At 39.5% G+C, this 24789-nt stretch overlaps 1 protein-coding gene, 1 long non-coding RNA gene and 1 pseudogene across 3 annotated transcripts in view; all 3 read right to left on the reverse strand.

Moving 5' to 3' along the window:
• Positions 1 to 1637: 1637 nt before the first annotated feature.
• Positions 1638 to 3273, reverse strand: LOC148717947 (uncharacterized). Its single transcript, XR_015994903.1, has 2 exons — positions 1986 to 3273; positions 1638 to 1853 (listed from the first exon to the last, which is right to left on the reverse strand). It is a non-coding gene; the product is annotated as an uncharacterized LOC148717947 (long non-coding RNA).
• A 10386-nt stretch (positions 3274 to 13659) lies between these two features.
• Positions 13660 to 20324, reverse strand: LOC148717948 (ATP-binding cassette sub-family C member 4 pseudogene; annotated as a pseudogene). Its single transcript, XR_015994984.1, has 2 exons — positions 20214 to 20324; positions 13660 to 15130 (listed from the first exon to the last, which is right to left on the reverse strand). The product of XR_015994984.1 is annotated as an ATP-binding cassette sub-family C member 4 pseudogene (transcript).
• Positions 20325 to 24489: 4165 nt separating this feature from the next.
• Positions 24490 to 24789, reverse strand: part of LOC148717949 (uncharacterized) — a 1920-nt gene continuing 1620 nt past the window's right edge. Inside the window, exon 2 of the mRNA XM_088743843.1 lies at positions 24490 to 24789. This exon is cut by the window's right edge and continues 654 nt beyond it. The gene's annotated coding sequence lies outside the window, so the exon portion shown is untranslated.

A 24789-nucleotide genomic window follows, 5' to 3' on the forward strand; every position in this document is an offset into this window, starting at 1 on the left:
GGAATTTCTAAGGACAAAGTACGTACAGGCATAATTTCGAACCAAAGGGAAGCGATTGTGTTTTTCATCCTTTAAATAATTTTGCAAAACGCGGCTGGAATATTTACGAACAGTAAACTAGTTGGGATGTTTACTTTTCATTGTTCTCTGTAACTACTTTGTGAACAAAAAAACTGTCTTCAAATCATGCAAATTTGTGGTGAAATGATCATCGCAAAACATTTCTCCATAATTTTTTCGAAACTAAGCCCAAACTATCGTTTTCGTTGTTAATTTCTTTTTCCGAGAACTGTATGTATAATGTAGTAATGGGGCTGCGTGGAATGGAAGTCTTGCTAAACTTTGCTTCGTATTGGCAACTTTTCGCGTGAGGAATGTTAAGGAAAAAACTTGGAAGTAGTTGAACAATTATGATTTACTTAAACATACATGTTAGCGAGAAAGCAAAAAGCGCGAAAGCAACTGCACAAGATAATTGCACTCGGAGTTATTCAAACCATTTTGGTCTGTAACTTGCAAGAAAGCAAAACCACAATACAGCCAGACACCCAGCGTGCTTTGAAATAAAAGTTGATTAACAAGAACCAGTCAGGTCAGTTTTACATTTTGGGTGCGCTCTTAAAAAGAGAATTATTGTGCCGATAAGCTTACCAGAAGAAAGCGAACTTTGCCAAGACTTCACATCAAACTCTGTTTAGACAGCTCCCCAACTAAGTAGATTCCTGTGATGGTTTCCACTCCGGAGTTGTTCCAGGCTATGTGCAAGTCACCACGAATGTCGTCAAAGAAACAAAAGATGTACTCAACCATTAACTTACACTTATCCCTGATGTGTTCTGATCAAATGAAAACAATACGAGTGACCTCGAATAAAAAATCCTGCTCTGGATCATCCCAAAAGAAAGCACCCTTTGGTTTTAAAGAGGATTGGTTATACTCATTTTATTTTTTTTTTAAACTAAACGTAAATTTATGTGAACTTGGACCCTCCTGATGCCTTTGGAGTTACCTCATGATGTGTCTTAGTTATTCAATTAAGGGTCTGTTTACATGAGGGTAGGGGGCCCCAGGTAGGTTAGGTAAACTAATAATAATAATAATAATAATAATCGACTTTATTTAAAGAGGGTTGTTACGAGGATCGAATTATTTTTACTGAATCTGTCACGCAATCCCAGACTTTTCTAGAATTATCTATAATCTGTAATATTCCAGAAACTTCTTTCATGTGACTCAGCAGTTTCCAAAAATAGTACAACTTGTAATACGCTATAAATAGTAATAGAACATTCTAGATAACTAAAGTAAATGTATAAAAGCTGGCTTGTGAGAAGTACAAAGGAGATTTGCCCGAGGGCTTACCCTCGTGGCTTGCTGACTGAAGTTGTGGAAGCTATGATGTGACGAGGCTATGACCTTTTGACCTTGCGATATCCGGAGAGAGGAAAGAGATGAAAAAGACGATAGTCGAGAGAGGAAGAAGATAGAGAATACAGATTTTACTATGGAGTCCTCCGGAAGAGTTTGTGTACAAGGAAAGAATGCGATAAATCAAGAAAGCCAAGCGCTGTGGTCTTCAGTCGGCGGATGTTGGAATTGGAAGTTGATCAAGACGACGAACACTTACACGGCATGAAGGATTGTAAGCCTGCTTTATGAACTGCTTAACTTAATCTTTAACCTAAGTAAATTAGAAAATGTAAAACTAATTAAATAATAGTTAAAATGGGTAACTGCTTGTTGTTACATTTTTGTTGCGTGCCATATATATATCGTATTCGGGAGTCTACTTTCATATATGCTTTGTTAGCGGACATTTGTTGGTCATTCGTGCACGTAACAAAATTGGGGGCCTGTCTGGGAGTCATTTCCCCTGTCCGGGAGTCATTTCTCTGTCCGGGAGACATTTCCTGTCTGGGAGACATTTCCTGTCCGGGAGTCATTTCCCCTGTCCGGGAGGCATTTCCCCTGTCCGGGAGAAATGCCTGTCCGGGAGACATTTCCGCTGTCAGGAGTCATTTCCCTGTCCGCGAGTCATTTCGCTTCTTCGCAGTCATTTCCTTGTCTGGGAAAATCTTTTATTGCCTACTAGTTATTTCTTTTCTGTCCGCTTCGTATTTTTGTTATTGTTGTGACATGAGCAGTTACTTACAGTAATTGGTGATCCTCGTAAGAATGTAGTTAAGAACTATTTCACCCTGTAGTTTGAACCATCCAGTATTATTGACAGTTATCATTGCTTGTATGCCCAGAGTTAAACAATTTACAATTGAAGCGATTCAAAGGTTGTATTGAGGACCTATGTGGTCAAAGTCAGAAGCTGTTTGCGAAGTTATTAGAGTGACGAGTTAAGTCATTGAGGTAGTTCGAGATGAAGTATTGTGAGTTTCTAATAGTGCTCTAGAGAGAGAGAGCACTGATCAATGTGTTGGAATAATATTTCCATTGTTTGCAGGAATGCGAGTATTTTTGTGATCTTTTGTGATCACGAGTCATGTATGGAGAAGTGATAGTGTAATCACGGTTTTAGGGCATAGGATGTATTGTAGGATTACTCCAAGAAAGTTCATTCTTCGGCTAAACTTTCTTTTGCTGAAGGGGGAGGGTGTTACGAGGATCGAATTATTTTTACTGAATCTGTCACGCAATCCCAGACTTTTCTAGAATTATCTATAATCTGTAATATTCCAGAAACTTCTTTCATGTGACTCAGCAGTTTCCAAAAATAGTACAACTTGTAATACGCTATAAATAGTAATAGAACATTCTAGATAACTAAAGTAAATGTATAAAAGCTGGCTTGTGAGAAGTACAAAGGAGATTTGCCCGAGGGCTTACCCTCGTGGCTTGCTGACTGAAGTTGTGGAAGCTATGATGTGACGAGGCTATGACCTTTTGACCTTGCGATATCCGGAGAGAGGAAAGAGATGAAAAAGACGATAGTCGAGAGAGGAAGAAGATAGAGAATACAGAGTTTACTATGGAGTCCTCCGGAAGAGTTTGTGTACAAGGAAAGAATGCGATAAATCAAGAAAGCCAAGCGCTGTGGTCTTCAGTCGGCGGATGTTGGAATTGGAAGTTGATCAAGACGACGAACACTTACACGGCAGGAAGGATTGTAAGCCTGCTTTATGAACTGCTTAACTTAATCTTTAACCTAAGTAAATTAGAAAATGTGAAACTAATTAAATAATAGTTAAAATGGGTAACTGCTTGTTGTTACATTTTTGTTGCGTGCCATATATATATCGTATTCGGGAGTCTACTTTCATACATGCTTTGTTAGCGGACATTTGTTGGTCATTCGTGCACGTAACTGGGTAGACACATAACAGCTTGCGCTGATAAACCAGTGGCCCTCAAAACTAAAATTAGTAAGTAATACATTCTAAGCCATAGAGATTAAAAACAGAACTAACTACTCGAACAATGTAACTATTCAAAGATTATGAATACAATAAAACTAGATTATAATACAGCTTCAAAAGAATCAATGTCTTTATAAGAATTTATAAAATAATTCTTCAAATCATTCCTAAGAGAGGAGATGCTACGTTATTTCCTAAGCTCATTTGGAAGACTATTCCATAACTTAATACTACTAACCTGGAAAGACCTTCCTGCCTCAGTAGTATTTCGATACTTGGGACAGATTAGGTTATACTGGCCATGCCTGGTCTCTCTACCATGCAGGGAGTGATTTGTAGTTAAAGTACTTTCAATATACGTAGGGGATTCCCCATGCAGTGCCTTATAGATTAACACGCACTTTCTTATCTTGACTTCATCAAAGAATGGGATCCAATTTAGTTTCTTGAAATTTTCCACAGTTCTTGATCTGATACCTGTACCTAATATTACACGCGCTGCACGTTTCTGCAACCGAAACACTCTCATGAGATCTTCCTTAGAACAATAGGTCCAAACTATACTACCATACATCATGACCGGCTTAATAAGGGCATTATAGAAGAGTAATCTTTCCTCAATGCGTAAATAAGTACACAACTTTTTCAGTAGACCAATTTTTTTGCTAAGCTTCTTACAAAGTTTATCTACATGTTCCTTAAAAGTTAGTTCTTGATCAATTGTAACCCCAAGCAGTTTCTGATGTATAACTTGCTCGATAGCTGTTCCATTTGCTTGCAACTTCAAACTAGGGTCAGCTACACGTGACTTGAGACGCTTGCCAGTTACCAGAATAGATTTGGTTTTCCCGGTATTTAAGGCCATGCGATTTTGAGTAGACCATGCGCAAAGACTGTCAATGTCCTCCTGAAGTTTTGCTTCAACTGCCGTTGTCCCCAGAGTACAATGAGCACTAGAGGAAAAGGTAGTATCATCGGCATAAACATCCACAGTAGAGTTTGAAATCACTTGTGGGAGGTCATTGATGAAAGTCTGGAACAGCAAGGGGCCCAAAATACTTCCTTGTGGAACACCATGGGTGATACCTAGTGGGGATGAAGTGCACCCATTTATATTAACATATTGTTGACGGTCAGCCAAGTAGCTCCGAAACAATTGTAGATTTCCATCATCGACACCATAGATCTTCAGTTTAGCAAGGAGAATATCATGATTTATCAGGTCAAAAGCTTTACTATAATCAATACACACAAGGCCAGTTACATTATTAAGGTCAATATCTGCCTAGCCGTAATTGAAAACTATCCCGCGTTTACATCCCAGGTGTCCGGGGGTGAAGTTTCTAGAGGCTTTTAGGGCGCTTTCAAATGTAACATGAACGCAAACCTGGATAAGCAGGTTATCCCACCTTGAGACGTTTAGATGGCGAGTTGTGACTTGACAGGGTTACCCTTAGCAGACAGACTGGGAAACTTATCTACGGGGTTACCTTAGGTGGGCTACCCCTCTTAGGTGGGTTACCTCACCTGCCCGGGGTCCCCTACCTCTATGTCAACGGGCCAGTGGTGAGAACTATGATCCTTTGCCATCTCCTTCCAAGAGCCTGTGACATACTCATAAATTACAGACGAAACGCAAAAAGGAAAATAAAAACGAAGGCTCAGTAGTTTTCCCTAAAAAGTCCAAGTAATAAATATGCGTAATTGACCAAGCGTGAGGTCGAGATGCCTGGATATTGGCCGAGTTCTTTTTTTGGTCATTTTTAAGGACTATGACGATACGTTTTTCGCCTACAACTGGACTCTTGCAGGGAACGCAACAAGAACGGGGGGAAGCTAGCTCGGTAGAGACAACTTGGCAGCGGGAACGGAAACTCGTCGCGATTTCCTGGTACACGGAGATCTGTTTCTAGAGAACTTGTACGGACGTGAAGGACAAGACAGCGTTTGGTACCACAGTAACTTCATTCTCAGTTCCTGCTTACAACAGACGTGACCTCCAGCTTACTCAACTGCGTAATCCCAAAAGCTTTACAATGTACTGGCTTAAGTACCAACGGGTGTGAGGTTCTCTTATGTCCTTAAAACGCAGAAATAGCGCAGATCTTCAAGTGCAATCGAATTCAGGAGATGTTTACGCGATTGCAAAGGGCAAGGTGTTTTGCCGCGAGAAACCCTTTAGGAGTCATTTATGTTGATATGGTCTAATTGGCTATTCACACTTTGGTGAGCTAAAGAATTCAGTTAAAAAAATACATCTACTTTGCCTTTTCCGCCATGCCCGTAGATATGCAACTTGTAATCTCGGCTCAGTACAAATTCCAACTTCTTCCCTATGATATTTTTATTCATACTAACTACGAGAAGGTAAAATACATAAATACGTTGTGGTTTCGGCGAACCGGAACTTCTAGTACAATCGGTCAATACTGACGTGCACACAGGAAAGCTTGCTGGGTCAAAGAGTTTATTACCGATAGCAACAATGCAAATGTCAATATCTCATCTCTTTGACTATATACAGATTACACAACCAAATATGGCTCTGATGAATCCCATGATGTTTTCGAATTTCTACTGAACAATCTTGGGTACATGGCTTTCTAGCAATCGTATCCAAGTTAATGCGTCAAAAACATAAGCAATGACTTTCAGTAGACTCAGTACAAATACGACTTTAATTCCAGTAATAACACATCCAGCCTTAAACTACACTTAGAATCTTTGGGGTTAGCTTAAAGGATAAACTCACTTTCAAATCTCATATTATGAGATTTTAAAAGAGGCCCATCCTACACAATTGTGGCTCTAAATTAGCCCTAAGCACCTAGTCCCGACGCACACCAATGCCAATCTATACAAAACGCATGTGCTACCACATTTCGAACACTGTAGCCCCAACTTGCTAGGTATTAGTAAAACCCTGAAAAATGGATTGGAGTTAGCCAAAGAGTACGGCTTAAGAACAATCTTAAATGCAGGCGCCAATAGAACTTATGATGATCTGCTTAATTTAGCATCAATGCAATCATTAGAGCAAAGGCGTTGTATATATTCCCTAATTCTTCTATTTAGGCCAATTGAGGGGATAGCCCCACAATATATATATATATAATGTGTGGTAGTCGGAAAAAAACAACTACATATGCATCCCTACAGACCTGTTTCGTGGTTGCCCACTCATCAGGGGATTTTAATGGCAGAATAATGCGATACCATCGCTTATATATTACACTAATTGCTAATTAACATGGTTTATGCAATGTGAAAAGTGTCAAGTCAGCTGTTGCGTAGGAGTGCTTTGTTTCTGTGTCGGCAGGAAGAGACGAGTTCGTTACGCTTGTTGAGTGTTGATAGGTCTGGGCAGATGATTAGGAATTTCTCTTTAAGGCATAGGTTGCATCGTTTGCTTGAGCTGTTGTAGGGCAGGTGGGAAGATAGGTTGCGCCAGGTGATGGAATAATTGATGTTGTTGTCTTTAAGTGTCCAGATGTGTTTGCTGAGTTCGGTGGAGTTGCGGTGTTTTGCGTGTCGGAATGATGAGGTGTGGTTGTTGTAGCGCGACTTAAAGTCGTTTGAAGTGAGCCCGATGTATGTGTCTGTCGTGCTGTTGTCTTTACGTGTCATGGTAGCTTGGTATATGACAGATTGTTGGAGGCAGTTTCCGTCTAGAGGGCATGAGTTTTTTTGTCGGCAGTTGCCTTTCTTGTTGTTGTTTGCGGTAGAGGTGTCGGTTGTGGCGGTGGCGTTAGTCTTTACGTGGGAGGTGAGGATTCTTTTGTTGTGGTTGTCGATGATTTGTTTTGTATTGTCCATGCAGCTGTGACTAATTTTGATTGTGTTCTGTTGAAAATTCTGCGGAGCTTATGATCTTTGGGGAAGTGTTTGTCAATCAGCGCGAGGAATTCATGTCTGATGTTAGTGCTGGTGTTCTTGGTGAAAGGCGGGTTGTACGAGAGGATGTTGTTGCGTTGGTGGTTCTTGCGACTTTGTGTGTGCGTTGGTTCGTAGTGGAGTGTGTAGCTGTAACCACTGGTGTTTAATGCTTTCTGGTAGGCGGGAGCGGCTTGGTCGAAGGAGGTTTTGTCGGATGAGAGGGATGTTAAGCGTCTGTTGATGCCGGCGTGGGTGTTTTTCGTGGTGGATGGTGGACGGTGGATGGTTGCTTTCGCGGTGGACGTATTGTAGCGTGGTATTGGGTTTGGTATATGGCTGGTAGGTGTTTTGGCTGAGGTTAAATGTGACGTCCAGGAAGTTGATTACTTGTTTGTTAGCTTCTATGGTGATGCGGAGTCCGTTAGCGTTAAAAATGCGGCATATCTCTTTTTTGATATTTTCAGTGTCCCTGGGTGTGGCGTCGGTTGAGGATCAATAAAGATTCGCAGTCCAAACCTCACAGCAAACACGAACGTAGAAAGTTTATAAATTGCGAGGATGGACAACTTCTGACGTAAAAAATATAAAAAATTTTAATAAAAAACGTTTCGGTCAGAGACCTTCAGTTATTTACAATTTTTGAAATAAAAAAAAGAGCATTAAATAGGATCGAAGTGCTAATGACTACGTAATTACAGATAACGACTAATGAACTGGTGCTAATAAACAAAAAACCTAATTGCAAAGAAAGCAATGGACAAAATACAAGAAACAAACCTTAAAAACTAAGAGATAAGAATACTAAATATGTTAATACGAGTGGCGTAATCAATTGCAAAGAAGCAATGCGGCGAGCATTAATAAAGGGAAGGCCCACTTTTTACTACAACTGTAAACCGTAACAAAATCCCAAAACAAGGCCTTTGGAGCCCGAAAGGGCAAATTAGCAACAAAATCCTTAGAGGTGCCCCTAAATGATACTAATCATAATAAGATCCCTTGGCAGGGCCTCTGAGTCCAATCCACATCTAAAGGGCCGACAAAATCCAAGAAAAGGGCCTTTGAAAGATCAATTAGTAGAGAGCGCTATTTATGCAATAGCGAAAATCAGACCTGCGATTTAATTCAGCTCTTGGTATGCATATGATTCAGGTTCTTTCGAGTGTCCTTGAAGTCGTTGACCTTTTCAGTGCGAGCACAGGGAGCCCAGAGAAGCGACGAGTCTGGTTGTTTATTCGAAATATAAAGGAATGTATGGGAGAATATTGAAGAGTCTTATTATCGTAAACTTATATCATGAAATGTCTAAGTTAAAGCTCAAAATAAATGTAAACCCACCTCACTTGCTGTGTATTGTCGTTTCTGTGGCTCTAAATGGCGAATTTGAGCGATTTGGTGGGTTTTGCGTCGACTTTTACTATACGTTATAGGGAGACAAGGGTGGAAAGCTTCTTTTCGACCGCTCTAGTGCGAAGCCGATTTCACCCAGAAATAAGAATCACCCGGCTTCCAAAATCAAAAACCAGATAAACTGAAAGGTTGACGCTTCTTCTCGTCGCATTCAATCGAAAATCCATTCAAAATCCAAGCGCTAACCGCCAAAAACATTTCGAGAAATGCAACTTTCGAAGCGATCAGCATCCGCGGCCCCGATTTCGTGTGCCAAGGAGCAACCGTCACGCTGTTTGCCCCACACTGATTGGATGATGCTAAACAATGCCTGATTACAAATGCCTCATGTGGGAGGGGAGTCAGGGGCATATTCGAGCCAGCGATTCATCTACTGACTAGCCTGGCGCGAATATGCCCCTGAAACACATATGTAATACAGCTAGAAAACTAGAATTCTTTTAAATAAGTACTGATTGACAAGAACCAGTCACGTAAGTTCTACATTTGGGGTGTGCTCTTAAAAATAGAAATATAATGGAGATAACCTTACCAGAGGAACGCAAACTTTGTCGGGACTTCACATCAAACTTTCTTGAGACAGCTCACCAAATAAAAAGATTCTTGTGGTGGATTCCACTCCGGGGCTGCTTCACGCTATGTGCAAATTACCAAGAATGTCGTCAAAGAATAAAAAGATTTACTCAACTATTTAAAGATGAAACAATTTTTAGTGTAATAGAAAAACTCCGACCCCCGGATGGGACTTGAACCCTAGACTAGATCACGGAGGGTCGTGGGTTCAAGTCCCATCTGGGGCTCGGAGTTTTTCTATTACTCAACTATTAAGCTATAATTATCCCTAATGTGTTCTGATCAAATGATAATTAAACGAGTTATTCCTCTTTTTATATTTGGTGACCTCTCTCTGTTTATTAATTATAGACCAATTTCTGTTTACCAACTTCCTTTAGAAGCATGCCCTACACACAGCGGCCATGATGTTGCTGTTCAAATTTTCAAATTACTGTTCTAGTATATCCCACTCTAGCACACGCTAACATTTCACGCCCACTCTTTCAGTAGATGATACTTAATACCGCTCCCATGTTTGGTGCATCATGAACCGAGTGATCTCGAAAAAAAAAATTCTCCTCTGTACCCTTGGGTTTTAAAGATGATTTCTTATACTCTTTGAGTATATATTTTTTTAAAACTAGTCGCGAATTTGCGTGAATTTGGGCTTTCCTGATGCCGTTGGAGCTACCTTATGATACGTCTTAGTTATTTAATTAAAGGTCTGTTTACATGAGGGTGGGGGCCCCAGGTAGGTTTGGTAAACCGCCTGCGTTTACTTACAATCTTACCACCCCGGGATTCGGAGGTGAAGTTTCTAGAGGTTGTTAGGGCACTTTCAAATGCAACATGAACGCAAACCTGGGAAGGCAGGTAAGAGACCCTCAGGTAACCCCACCTTGAGACGTTGACATGGCAAGTTGTGACTTGAAAGGTTACCAGACAAAGCGGGCAACCTGCCTAGGCGGGTTACCCCAGGCGGGTTATCCCAGGCGGGTTACCCCAGGCGGGTTACCCCAGGCGGGTTACCCCAGGCGGGTTACCCCAGGCGGGTTACCCCCGGCGGGTTATCCCAGGCGGGTTACCCCAGGCGGGTTACCCCAGGCGGATTACCCCAGGCGGGTTACCCCAGGCGGGTTACCCCAGGCGAGTTACCCCAGGCGAGTTACCCCAGGCGGATTACCACCGACGGGTTACCCCAGGCGGGTTACCCCAGGCGGGTTACCCCAGGCGGGTTACCCCAGGCGGGTTACCCCAGGCGGGTTACCCCGCCTGGACCATTCGAGGTCATAAATTCGTTCGTTCTAGCAATTAATACAATATAGAAAAAGCCACGGTAGGTTTGAAATACTCAACTAATACGAGGATTGCCACTCAATGGAACCCCTAAAATTCACTGACTTTTCCCTGACCTTTCACTGACCTTGCATTTGGTGAATTATCAAATAAGCCAAACCCACTTTTACACTTATTAGCTTCAGCTTCTTTTGCAGACCATCAGTAGTTTTCTCTTCATTTCTGATCTCCTCACATTTTTCGCAGGATTTTGAACGCATGGCATTCGACTTTACCAACAAATCCATTCTGTTTTTGTTTCAGCCTTTGTAGCAAGTGCATATGTTCTTGAACCCTTTTCTCGAGTCTCTCATTCTTCTACCTTGATGACTGAAGCTCCTCTTGTACTTCTTTTTTCCTCTTCTCTTTTTGGCTGGCCTCTTCTTTTTTTTTTTTTTTTTTTGAGATGCAGTACAAGTGTTTGTCATAAGCATCAGTTCTTAAAATTAACTGACTTTTCATTAATAAAAAACAAAAAATTTCCCTGATAAAATAATTACAATAATATTATATATAATGTGATGTTGTAAAACCCTTTCTCTTCTTAAAAGTATAATTTTCCATCCATTATTCAAAATGTAAGGCATTTGTAAAACAACAAAGGAAAGATGACTCACAAGAAGTTAAATTTTCCCTGAATTTTGATGAGAATTCAGAGTTCACAGATCAAAAAGCTACATCAAGCTGACCCTAATCTCCAGCCTGTAAAAATAAATTTTTATTCAAGGTACATGGACACCTCCATAATAGCTGGCTCCAAACTCCAAACTTAAGCCCATTTGTCACACAAATTACAGTTACCACAAATTTTAGTTTACAATTACATTTTAACTCTTGATGTAAGAATTCTTTTCTACTATATGAAGAAAGGAGACAAAGAGACTTTTCCATGGTGGAATCTTAACTTTTCAACAGCTATGAAACCTGGGCAGTCACAAAGGCATTGCAAGAAAAAAAAAGGGTAGTATGACAAAACTGGAACTTAGGGAAGGCTTGCTATGAGTGTAAACAAAATATTAGTACTCTCACAGATCGATATTAGCTGGACATTGCATACTACATGCAGAAAAAGAGGCAACATTTAAGCTCGCACTATGATATTTGTCACAAGAACAAAGGACCATACTCATAATAAAGTACTAACTTTGATTTTAGGAGATAATCATGGAATTTATTTCATTTGAGCAATTATTCCTAGTTTTATAGAGCTGGTTCCCCTTCAGTGACTTTTAAATACAAGAGCCTGACGACAATAGAAACAGGTCTCTGGCGGACTCAGTCAAGGGTGACCACAAATGCTTAGTGGAGTTGACCATTTAATATAGATGAAAATTACAATAATTGAAGGGGGAATTTTTCAGGACTTTGACAATCCAACCACTTAATACAGGGTGACCACATAATACAGTGCATTTTAATACAGGTTCGACTGCATCTCTTTACAGTACATTCTAGATGTACCAACCAAAAAAAGATACTGGGTTTAACACTGACGAGGAACTAAAAACTGTGATGGAGGACAGAAGCAGATGGAGGCATTGTTAGTGTATGGGTGGGGGGGGGGGGGGGGGGGGTGGAGGGGAAGCAACCTTGGCCTGACTCACTAACTCTTATCTCCCCAAATCAGCTATACCCAAAGGGTTGCTGAAAACTCTTTCTCCTCAAATTGGAATTGAACAATCAACAACTGTTGTACAGTTTAAAGGCTGATAGTTTCAAAAGAAACTGTTTGGGGCTGCGTCGGTGGGGGTAACGAAATAATTTGGATATATCACCAAAGTTGAAATGGTAAATTGGCCACACTAACGATTACAAAAGCTGAAGTTTCGAGCGTTAGCCCTTCGTCGGAGCGAAGGAAACGTCAGCTTTTGACGGAAACGTCAGCTTTTGTAATCGTTACGGTGGCCAATTTACAATTTCAACTTTGTTGATATATCCAAATTATGTTGTACAGTTTATCAACCCTGTATCAAGAGGAAACCCTACAATGATCCTTTAAGTCCCAAGATCTGATTGTCAATTCTCCCCTCTAGCTGTTACACATCTCCGCCTCCCGGTTAGCTCAATGGATAGAGCGCTGGACTGTTGTGCGGGAGGTCGAGGGTTCCAGCCCCGGCCGGACCAACACTCAAGGTCTTAAAATAATTGAGAAGAATATGCTACCTTTCTATAACATCAAGTAATGGTTAGATATTCTAGTCTTCTCGGATAGAAACGAATAAATTGAGGTCCAATCCCCTGCAAGGTTAGGAGACGTTAATTTCCCACGCATGAGATTACTGTGTGATGGATGTTCCTACCTGGGGTGGGATGGGTGGGATTTATTGGGTGGACTACTCACATGGTTCGCATTTGTTCCGTTATAGTCCTGCCCTACTGCGGTAATGCAGTGAAAATGGTTAGAAACTCAGATGGAAATCTCCTTGCAAATTAGTTAGGAGAGGTTGGTGTTAAATCAGGACAAAAATTTCTACTGGATAAGGTTATAAGTATTCTGACTTCTAACCTGTTTGCTGAACATTGTGTAAGAATAGTATCAGGAGAAGTCACAGTTAAACACCTGTGGGAATTGAGGGGTTCAGTTGATATTGCCAGAAGTCCTTTGGAAATCTGCTTTTAAAAATATGGTGACCTGTAGCAACCATGAGTATGATACTATCGCATAATTTTTATACTCAACTCTCAAAATTCAACACTTATTTGGTGAGAGAGGTTCTAATACAATGGTATTCCTTGGATGAAGCAGACGTCTGTCAGAGAGTTTGTTAAGATATCAGTTCAAATGAACTCTGAGGGCAGGTAGCCAATGTAATGCACCCTGAATCTAAATCATTGGATGCTGACAAAGAAATAGTGTTCATGTGCATGTACATCAGTTCCAACATCAACCATCCATACTGGTTAAAAGAGAATCCAACTTTCCTAAAAACCGAGGAATCTTGCTTGTTCAAGGCTATACAGCTTAGTTCCCCTGATTTTTGTCTTTTAGTTTATTCAAATATGGTTGTGGGCAAGAAGTTTTCTTATATGACTGATTTAAGATAACAAAAATAGGCAGATAGCCTTCCCAGTTTATAACAATTTACACTAATTTCTTAAATGAATGGCAATGTGTAATGAAACAAAAAGGAAAATTGTTACAGAAGAACATCAAATGTTTTTATTGACTTCTTCACAATATATCAAAGTCTACTTGTTCTCATTACCAGTAAAACTAAAGTATGCTTATCAGGGGCAGACGAAGTATTTTCCAATAGGGGGTAACTTTACTTTTGACTCTCCACCCCTCCCCCTATACACACAACAGTTAAGCAATACCCTTGAATAAAATGTAATCCACTGAGACAAAAGTCTAGAAGAGCTCCACTCCACATCCAATATTCCTTTTGTATTTGTTTTTAGTACTCAGTTTTGCACTTCTAGAAATTCATCATTTAAGTGGTAAAAGGGTATATAACACACATCTTAACTAGAGAAATTTATAAACCCAAGCCTTCAAAAAAGTTGTATAACTAAAGAGACTACTATCCTATTGTTTGTGTGCTTTGTGGGGTGGTAAGAGGTGGAAATAAGTCGTTCCCAGGTTGTCTCCTCTAGTTATTTATTTATGATCAGTAGAATCAGTAGGAAGAACAACCTCATTCCCAGGGTCTTCTTTTCTCCTCCTTCGGGAAAGTACTTTCTCCAGAGAGGATGAGAGAGAGGACCCTGGGAACGAGGTTGCATAGGCCGTATCTCATTCATTGTTCATTATTTGAATAAAATCCTTCAACTTCTCCATCTTTTAAGACCAAAATCTTGTGGCAGTCCCTTATCGTGTTCAAACGGTGAGCTATAGTGATGACAGTGGACTCCTTCAGTTTATCCCGCACTACATTCCATATCGTCTGCTCTGTGTCTGGGTCTACATGCGCAGTTGGCTCGTCCAAGACGACGATTTTACTTCGTTGTAGCAGCACACGAACCAAGTAAATTAACTGCCGCTCTCCGACACTGAAATTAGCGCCATGTTCCAGTAGTTCGTGATCGAGCTTGGCCTCAAGTCTCTCGACAAAATCTTTTAGTTGCACATCCTCCAAAGCCTGCCATAATTCAGCTTCTCGAAACTTGTCTAAAATGTCGAGATTTCTTCTCAATGATCCACTAAAAAGAACGGGACTTTGGCCAAGAACTGAAATACCCCGTCGGGCTTGTTGGAGGCCTGTCTCTTTAATTGGAACATCTTCGATGATTATATCTCCATCAGCATCCGGCATGCGCATAAGAGCTGCCACAAAAGATTCCGTGCCGCCAGCAACTGCGATCTTTTCTCCTCCTTTGATGCAAAGATTGATTTTCTTCAGCACTTGAGGTCCCCCCGGATAGTAGGTCAGAGATACATCTCTGAATACAATACTTCCACACCAAGGCCAATCTTTTGGTGGTTGTCTATCTTCTTCGCATCCAGGCTCCTGATCAAGTTTGGTGTAGGTCATAACTCGCTCAACTGACGTCATGTAATTTAACCACTTAAGAGGTTTTCCTGACTGCATATTGAGTTTCACTTAGAGTTTGGATGACGTTAACAAGAGCAAGACCAGCATACGCTGAAAGAAAAAAATTGAAACTTTATTTTATAAATTCCGGACTCGTTTTCTCCCGGTAGCTCGAACATTTAAGGAAAACATATCAAGGTTAGGTTACTCGGCCTGGTCTAAACAGTCACTTTTTGGCAGAGAATTAACCACAGGCCCTTTTTTTAGTCTTTTTAGGTGTTTTTGTATATACTCTAAGTATGTGCAGCGGAGTTATTAACACAAGTTTCCCATTTTGAATCATTGAAGACACGCAAAAGATTGATTTTTATTCGAATGCTGACCATTATTCATTTAGGAAATATAATAATTTATCTTTAAAGAAGAAATACGTAAGAACAAATCCTCTCAAACATAGTTTTTTTCACGGGATAGTTGATTCCTGGAATCTTTTGCCCTTTGATACTCGTAGAGCAGCAAGTGTAAATAGTTTCAAGCCAGGAGTTAAGAAGTACTTAGTGGATAATATATCTAATTAATATATTCCGTGGAATTTTCAAAATAATTATTTCTAGTTTAAAACATATGTAATATAGTTTTAGCCTATTTAACTTTGGTGATCTGTTTTCATATGGGGTCCTGGACTCCTTTACGGATTATCCATATGGCGTTTCTTTTCTTTTCGCTCGTACTTTATACATATATATTATATAACTTCATTTGTTTCAACTGAGCCATTAAATTGTAATAAATAAATAAATAAATAAATTGTTGAGCTCCCAAGCCACCCAAATTACTTTCATGTTCCTGACTCCTGAGGTGTTAAGAATCTACCCGTGATGGCGAGAGTGCACGTTAACAATTATTCACCAAAGTAGAGGTGATTAAGGGTAGATATTTACCGAGTTGCGAAATGGCAAGGTAAATATTCACCTCTTTCGCCGACAATGAGGAGAATAATTGTTTAAGTATCTAACGCACAAATAAAAAAAAATTGGTTTATTTCTCTCAATATATATGTATAGGTAATCACATGATTTCGAGTGCAATTTGGAATGAATAAGTACGAGTAAATTTTTTTCAAAGACTAAAAAAATTACACGAGCCCGTAGGGCGAGTGCAATTTGTGGTGTTTGAAAAAAATTACAATTGCTTATTTATTCCAAATTGCACGAGAAATCATATGAGTATGTATTAATAATATACATGAAAAAATACGAGGCAGCTTCTCAAAGAACTACGCAGAAGAAAAGCGCGCGCATCACGTGCAAAAATAATTTATTCAAACCCTGCAAGTGACATTGACCTTGACATTGACCTTGACATTGACCTTGACATTGACATTGACCTATTATTCTGACCAATCAGAATGTCTGGTTTGTTTCTTTCTTTGCACTGAATTAACTCTCTTCTGCACTGAATTAACTGAAAACTGCATTCATCTTAACCAATCAGAACTGAGAAATTTTTTCATGTATATTATTAAGATACAAAATACTAGGGGGAAAATGAATTATCGACGCGCGATTTTCTCTCTTCGGTTGCTCGGAAGTGAGTAGTATGTACTCATTGACTGAGTGGGAGGGTCGAAAATTTTGGCCCGAAGTCATGACGTACGGGCGCATCGAGGTCCGCGCCTCATGACCGAGAGCCAAATATTTTTCCGTCTAACCCGACCATCCTCAGTCAATAAGCATTTTATCCTATGATCACTTAGTGTTTACAATTTAACCTGAATAGAACGCGGTAAACGGGCGCACGCAGCCACACGCGCAAGAAAAATAATGTAATTATGTAATTAAAACTTTCCTCGATCTTTTCAAGTCAGAAGAAGAAACTCCCAATTCCTTGATTGACACGAGGTTTTTATTTTTTCTTCTCATTTCTGTTTTCCTTTAGGCTTTTTCAATACACCAATGTGAAGGTAGCAAGGCCGGACGGCCTTTTCTAGACTGGTTCACGTCAACCCGTCCGACCCTACACACGTTAACTTTTACCATGAACTTGTTTAGGATTGCGCGAGCGGGACCGGATGGGTAAAATCATGATATTTGCTATTCGCTTCCGAACAAGTCAATCAGCGCGTGCGAAAAGCAATAATCACTTCTGTAGTTAATAATAAACATAAAGAAAAGTTAAGCGTGTCTGTTTGGCCAAAAACGAGTTCATTTCTCATGTAACGAGTTCGAAGTTGCAACACGTATGCAAATTACAAATAGCGCGCGCGCGCTGTCAAATTTACGTCTTCCTTTTGGGCTCGCGCGATTTTGTTATCTTTTGAAAATGTTTTTAGTGCACTCGAAATTATGTTATTGCCTTCATATATACTAATTCCACTTATTTCATTATTCCCTAGTGCATGCTGCGTTAATACGCAACTATACAGATTCTTCCCCTGAATTAAAAGACTTAATTATAAAAGAGTTACTTCACATCTGTAGGCATCCTGATGCATACCAAGACCACCGATCAAACCATTGAAACACATAGCTAATGCGCAGGCGTAAAGCCGATAAGTATTCTCTGCCTCAGCTGACATAAGCTAAGAAACGAGATGTGGTGTCCTGTGGACATCCGGGACTATACACAGTGGTCAGGTGACCGAGAGAGTGTGCGTGTATGTGAGAAAGAGCGGGAGTTCGAAGGGCCGGACGGTGTGCTCTTCGAGTTATTGACCTTAGTGGCTTCTAGGAATATTACACGAGATATTCCAGAAACAGTGGAAAGAGAAGGCCGTCAAAATGATGATAATATCTTTGACAGAAAGCATAGCAAACACGCTCCTCCAAAGTTTAGGCTTTTTCCCAATTATCTTGTAATGATATTTCTTGCTTTCCCAGTTTGTTTGAAGCTTCTCGGTGACAAAACGGCCAGAGTGTTCGTGTGACATGAAAAGTCATTTTGATCTAAAGGTCTTTGACTGCCCTCCTTAGGGACTCCGTTCATCCAAGGAAAAAAAAGAGAAGAAGCAAAACTGACTTCCTTATCGTCATCATCGGAGATTTTTCTGTAACAACCTTTTGATGTCATCGTTCTAGACCTAAAAAATATTTATTAAATGTTCTCATTCATTGCTAGGTTGTGTAACACTGATCAAACGTCTGCGAAATTATTTTAGGATTTCAGAACTAAGTTGTCATCTGAGAGTTATAAACACACACAGAAACAGGTAAGTCGCAGTGTTTTGTAAAACCGTTTGACCATTTCCAATTCGCCTAAAAGAAAATGGTAAATAATCACGATATCTGCAATTATATAAGCTTTGTGCTTGGAAAGCATCGAGTTTTCTCTACCTAACTTTTATCCATTTTTACAGATTTCTTTGAAGGTTAAATTTCTTGGCATTATTTGCGTGACGGCGGTTGGTACCATTGTTTTTGTTAAAAATTTTGCGCGGGAAATTTGCACGCGGCTGCTCAAAATTGATGTAGATGTGGATTTATTTTTACTCGAAATTTATGGAGCTTGTCAGGCACCTAGCTTAAATAGCTAATGAATCGAGTAGAAATAAATGAAATATAATACTAAAAAGTTACAATAAAATTTCAGAGATAATAAGTAAAATATAAGGTTAACTAATTAATTAATTAATCAATCAACCAATTAATAACTTTATAAATACACCAATATAACTATATACTTGCTACTGAAAAGATAGGGTACTAAAACGGCATCCTGAGTGAAAATTACGTTAAGTCTAAGAGCTAGAAAGGGTATGATCCCTTTACGCAGGCTAAGTTAGCTTGTTGAGTTCTTGGGTCTATCTCTGTGGGGACCAAATACAAGGTGAACAATATCTTGCAGTTATACGAGAAAGCCACATGGACCCTATTTTTCATTCAGACTGAACTTTCCACAATTTTCCGCCAGCACGCATTCCTACTTGTCTTCTCTGACCAAGAACTTATTATAGACTTATTCTATAACAAAATCTAACCCCTAATGTATTCCGCCAAGGCTCAGTTTCGGAATGAACACTTTTTACCTCTTGAAAATATTTAAGATGATACGTGCGCTCTCATTGTCCGATAGTTGTGTTTAGATGGGAGTTTGTAGACACGGTTGTGACGTCACGTCTTCGGTGCTTTCTGAGAAATATCTTATGTAAGCAATAGAGGACCAAAAACACGGTGAGCTGGAAGAATTCTCGAAAGTTATGTAAAACCTCGACTGTGTCTCGACTTATCCAAAGGCCTTGTGGGCTTATGTCTTCGTTCCCTGTCTACATGTACACGAGAATTCCGAAATTAAATCGCGAGTCCATCAGATTGGTGTTATTGATGTTCATACCCGTTCGTTCCACGCCAAATGAAAGGGGACGTGAGAGCTTCGAAAACACATCTTAAAATGAATGAATTCTAAAACTCTGGGGACGGAAAACAAGATGCAAACTAAGCTTTTCAAAAACGATAACATGAATGCTCTTTGAATTTTTTTGGCGGTTTAACTAAGCTCTTGGTATGCAAATGATTCAAACCCTTTCAAGTGTCTCTGCCGCCGTTGACTGTTGTACTGTGAGCGGAAAACATTTGTTCCGTTTTTCGCTATTTTCCAGTTTGGTAGGAAAACGTTTATTGCCGATTTGGAGATAATTTGGAAATGTTATCTGCAAATTTTGTCCGATGTAGAATGGATCGAAGCATGACTTTAACTAAAGGTTCGTATTCAAATTTTCGACTTCAGTTGTTATCTGAATCACGGTTCCGCTCCATATATTCTTTCGTTTCTCAATGAGTCCGGCAAATCATTCATTCAAAGTCTCAAGTCCTTTCCACAATTTTCCCCGAGTATAGTGGATTTCTTTAATCGCACTTAGTTCGGGACTCAACCTCGAATTAGAATAATTTGAAACAAAGGAGTTCCCTTAAAAGTGACATAAACCTCCAAAGGTTTTCCCTTTATTCATTGATTTTCCTTTGAAGCGATAACAATTTACCCTACGCCTTTTCTTTAAGTTTCCCCGTCATACTATAGGTATCACTGTCTCCCCTAGTGATGGGTTGCACTTTGAGATTAAAATCAAGGTACAAATACAGAAACGAGGACCTTACCGAGGACTTTTGGAGCGCTAATTAATCCCTTTGATTGCTGAATACGACTATAGTTTTTACTATGCGAGTGGTCTTAGATAAAATGCTAATGATCATAAACTTACCAAAGAGCCAAAAAAACTTTGCAAACTACGCATCAACCTCAAGCAAATTTCTATTCGTGACAAGATATAACAGAAAGTGGAATGTCCAAGGACAAAGTAGAAGCATATTTTCGCACCAAATGGAAGCTCCTGTGTTTATTATCCATGAAATATTTTTGCAAAGCGCGGCTGAAATGTTTACGAATAGTCTACACACATCTGATGTGTGTGGAATGTTTACTTTTCATTGTTCTCTGTTACTACTTTGTGAACAAAAAAAACTGTCTTCAATAAAATCATGCGAATTCATGGTGAAATGATCATTCTAAAACCTTGCCCCATACTTTTTTTAAAACGAAGCCAAAACTATCGTTTCCGCTGTTGATGTCTTTATCCGAGAATTGTTTGCATAATGGTGTCTGGGATTGCGTGGAAATCTTGCCAAACTTTGGTTAGTTTTGGCAATTTTTCGCTGGATAATCGTATAAGAAAAAAATTTGAAGTGGTAGATAAATTATAGGTTAAATAAATATATCGAGTAGAAGTTTTAGAAGTGGAAGCAAGAAAGCAAAAGTCACGAAAGCAATTGCACAAGAAATTTTGTCTTCGGAGTCATCCAAACCACTTTGGTATGTAATTTGCAAGATAACAAAACCATAATACAATATAATAGCTAGATAATTAGCGTGCTTTGAAATAACTGATATTGATTAACAAGAACCAGTCACGCCAGTTTTCCATTTTGGGTGAACTCTTAAAAATAGAATTATAATGTAGATAAGCTTATAAGAAGAAAGCAAACTTTGCCGAGACACCTCTCCAGATAATTGGATTCTTGTGGTTGTTTCCACTCCGGGGCTGCTTCAGGCTATGTGCAAATTACCAAGAATGTCGTCAAAGAAACAAAAGATGTACTCAACCATTAGCATACACTTATCCCCAGTGTGTTCTGATCAAATGAAAACAATACGAATTATTCTTCTTTTTAATTCTGGTGACTTCTCTCTGTTTACTAATTATTGACCAATTTCTGTTTTACAGCTTTCTCTAAGAACAAAAATTGTCCTACACACAGCAACCATGATGTTTCTGTTTCAAATTTTAAATTACTGCTCGAGTACATCCCACTCTAGCACAGGCTAACATTTCACGCCTTCTCTTAATAGTCTCTTACGATAACTTATACTAAAATACCGCTCCCATGTTTGGTGCATTATGATTCGAGTGATCTCGCATCAAAAATCCTAATCTGGTTAAAGCCAAAAAGAACGCACCCTTGGGTTTTAAAGAGGATTGGTCATACTCATTTGATTATTATTTTTTTTTTTTGAAACTAGACGCAAATTTGCGTGAACTCGGGCATTCCTAATGCCTTCGGAGCTACCTCACGATACGTCTTAGTTATTCAATGAAAGGTCTGTTTACATGAGTGTGGGGGGGGCCCCAGGTAGGTTAGGTACACTGCCTAGCCGTAATTGTAAAAGTAGCCCGCGTTTACAACATGGGGTCCGGGGGTGAAGTTTCTAGAGGTTGTTGGGGCGCTTTCAAATGTAACATGAACGCAAATCCGGCTAGGCAGGTTATCCCACCTTGAGACGGTTACATGGCAAGTTGTGACTTGACAGGGTTACCCTTAGCAGACAGACTGCGCAACCTATCTAGGCGGGTTACCCTTAGGTGGGTTACCCCTCTTAGGTGGGTTATCTTTCCTACCTGGGGTCCCCCCCCCCACCTTCATGTCACTGGGCCAGTGGTCAGAGCTATAACCTTTTGCCATCTCCATCCAATAGCCTGTGACGTACCCCTAAATTACAGACGAAACGCAAAAAAGAAAATAAAAACGAAGCCGAAATTTAACCTCAGTAGTTTTCCCTGAAATGCCCGAGTAATAGGTATGCGTAATTGACCAAGCGTGAGGTCGAGATGGCTGGATAATAGCCGAGTTCTTTTTTTTTGTCATTTTCACGGACTGTGACGATACGTTTTTCGTCTACAACTGGACTCTTGCAGAGAATTCAGTTCGAAAATACGTTTTTGTAAATTACTCGCATGTGATTAAAAAGTTTACCAAAATTTTTCTTGGAAAATAAAGTTTAAGTAATAATGCTTAGTTTGACATATAAAAGATTAAAAAACACTGACCCCCGAAGGTCTACTGTATCCTCATGAAAATAAAGCGAACTTACGAGCACAACCTCAGCTGCAAACTACCATGCGAACCAGATTTCCAGAAAGACCAGGAACACTTCTATCACCCGCAATTTCAATAGTAATGGTCAACAAAAGTACCGACATACAGGTGTACAATGACTGTGTACAAAGCAAAATGTATCGGTTGCTTACTCCAAAAACTACCGTGGCTTTTTCTATATTGTTTAAATTACTGGAACGAAAGAACTTGAATTAACTCGAATCATCGGAAATGATTAATTATAAAAAAGTTTACGAATATTCGAAAACCCACAAAAACCTTAACTGTAATGTTTTATAATAAATGACAACAATACAATATTTCGGCTCTAGTTTGAACAGTAGTAGTAGCAAATTGAATAGAGCCAATTAACTGATCATTCTTTACAGTTTAGGTGGTCGAGTCAAAGAACGAATAAAATAGAAGAACTAGATCGAAGCCCGGAAAAACAAAAACTAGAATTGCCCGACCGTCAAAGTACTAAAATTCGTCTGAAGCTAAAACATGAAAACCATCATCATTTGAATTTATTTGATTTAGAACTTATTTGGATTTACACACGACCCCACAAGCTGTTCAGCTTTAAACATTATCGTGTCTAAATAAAGGTGTTATTATTATTATTATTATTATTATTATTATTATTATTAAAAATTCTAAAAAAAAAATGCTAATATCCAGCCATCTAGACCGAACAGGCTTGGTCAATAAAAGATTCATTATATTGCATAAATATTTCCTTATTAAGAATTAAGAATGACTTGTTCACCTTAAGAGTAGGAAAAGAAAGCCGACTGCGTTTGTAGCACAATAAATTAACGAGGGTTGTTAAACCATCTTCTATCGCTTTTTGCCTCTCCATCGCCGATATTGTCCAAGAATTACGAACTTAATACCAGTTAAATTTTTTAACCCGCGGAATCAAAGCGGGCAATCCCGAGCGGGTAAGATGGGTCCATCTTTGTAGCCGATCAAAACACAGTATTCGCTACCTAGTGCCAACGGGCGCTGCCAGCGATACTTTCTTCACGGTAATCAATGCGGTTTTAGGAAAAAAATCATTCCATTGCCTTTGCATTAATTTAGCTTTAAGGTTACATTGAGTTTGTTTGACTTATCTCAGTTTTTTTGACACCGTCAATCATGATAATTCACTCGCTAAATTAGAGCCTATGGGGTTCATAGTGTCGCATTATTAGGGACTTTAAGCAGTCAGGACGGCAACGCCACGGAAGACGTCGATTAAAAAATGAGTTTCTACTTTTAGTTAGAATTTCGAAAATGGCTGCATGTGTTTACCGTCTCATAGGGCGCCAGACCTCAAACTCAACATAACGCATAAAAGTAGCGTTGAGTTCCAAATGTAAATTAAAATAATTTTCCGCCGCGGTTCCGCTTCGCAGACGACGCAAATTTTGGTGATTTCATGTTGGTGTTTTGCAAAGGACGGCTAAGAAATGTACAAAGTTTTAAAACGCACGTGCTGGGCTATTGTTCTGCCAATTAGAACTATTGTTTTTCCACGTTCTCGTTGCCGTAGCCGTTGTGGTTTGCTTAAAGTCCCTAATAACTACTTTTAATAGGCAGTCTCTCCTAAAGCGGTCCGATGCATTCGGTTCAAACAGTCGATTTCTTTCAAACTTTGCCCATTGTCCTGTTGTTCCCGAATTTCTACCGAACAAGGACACTGAAGTCTTGGCTACATGGTTTACTAACAATCCTATCCAACTTAATGCGTCAAAAACCCAAGCAATGACTTTGAGTATATCTCATTACGAATGCGACTTTAATTCAAGTAATGACAAAATCAAGCCTCAAACTACGCTACAAATCTTTGGCGTTATCTTAGATGATAAACTCACTTTCAAACCTTATATTAATGAGATTTTAACAAAGGCCTATCCTAAAATTGCGGTCCAAAGCCGCCTTTTAACCCTTGGTATACTAAGTGAACACATATGTCCAGATAATACCTTTACTTCTTTTGATACTTGTTTCTTGTTGAACTCAAGACTCAACATTATGTAAGTGTGTAAATTATGCCGGCTAGTTGATGTGATACATATTGCAACCTAAAACGCCCACCATAATTCCTGATTTTCATTGCAGCGAACCGTTCGTATGGCAACAAATCCCAAAGTCCAGCATTTTGCCCCAAGAGCAACACCAAAAACATGTCGATCTTTTAAGATAAAAACTTGCTAAAAAAATCAAAAGTTTGCGTTAAAACCACACCTCAGGGCTAGATCTTGGAGTTTGGCAATAAAATTCCTTCTCACTTTATCTGCCAGCCCTTGTTTCTCCATTTGATGAAAGCCAGTGTCGCGAACACAGGCCCGGAACTAGGATTTTAAGTGGGGGGTGCTAACTAGGCAAAAGTGGACCAAACTACCGAAATGTACTTTT

This window comes from Stylophora pistillata, chromosome 13, assembly GCF_964205215.1.
Source record: "Stylophora pistillata chromosome 13, jaStyPist1.2, whole genome shotgun sequence".
NCBI classification, from domain to species: Eukaryota; Metazoa; Cnidaria; class Anthozoa; order Scleractinia; family Pocilloporidae; genus Stylophora; species Stylophora pistillata.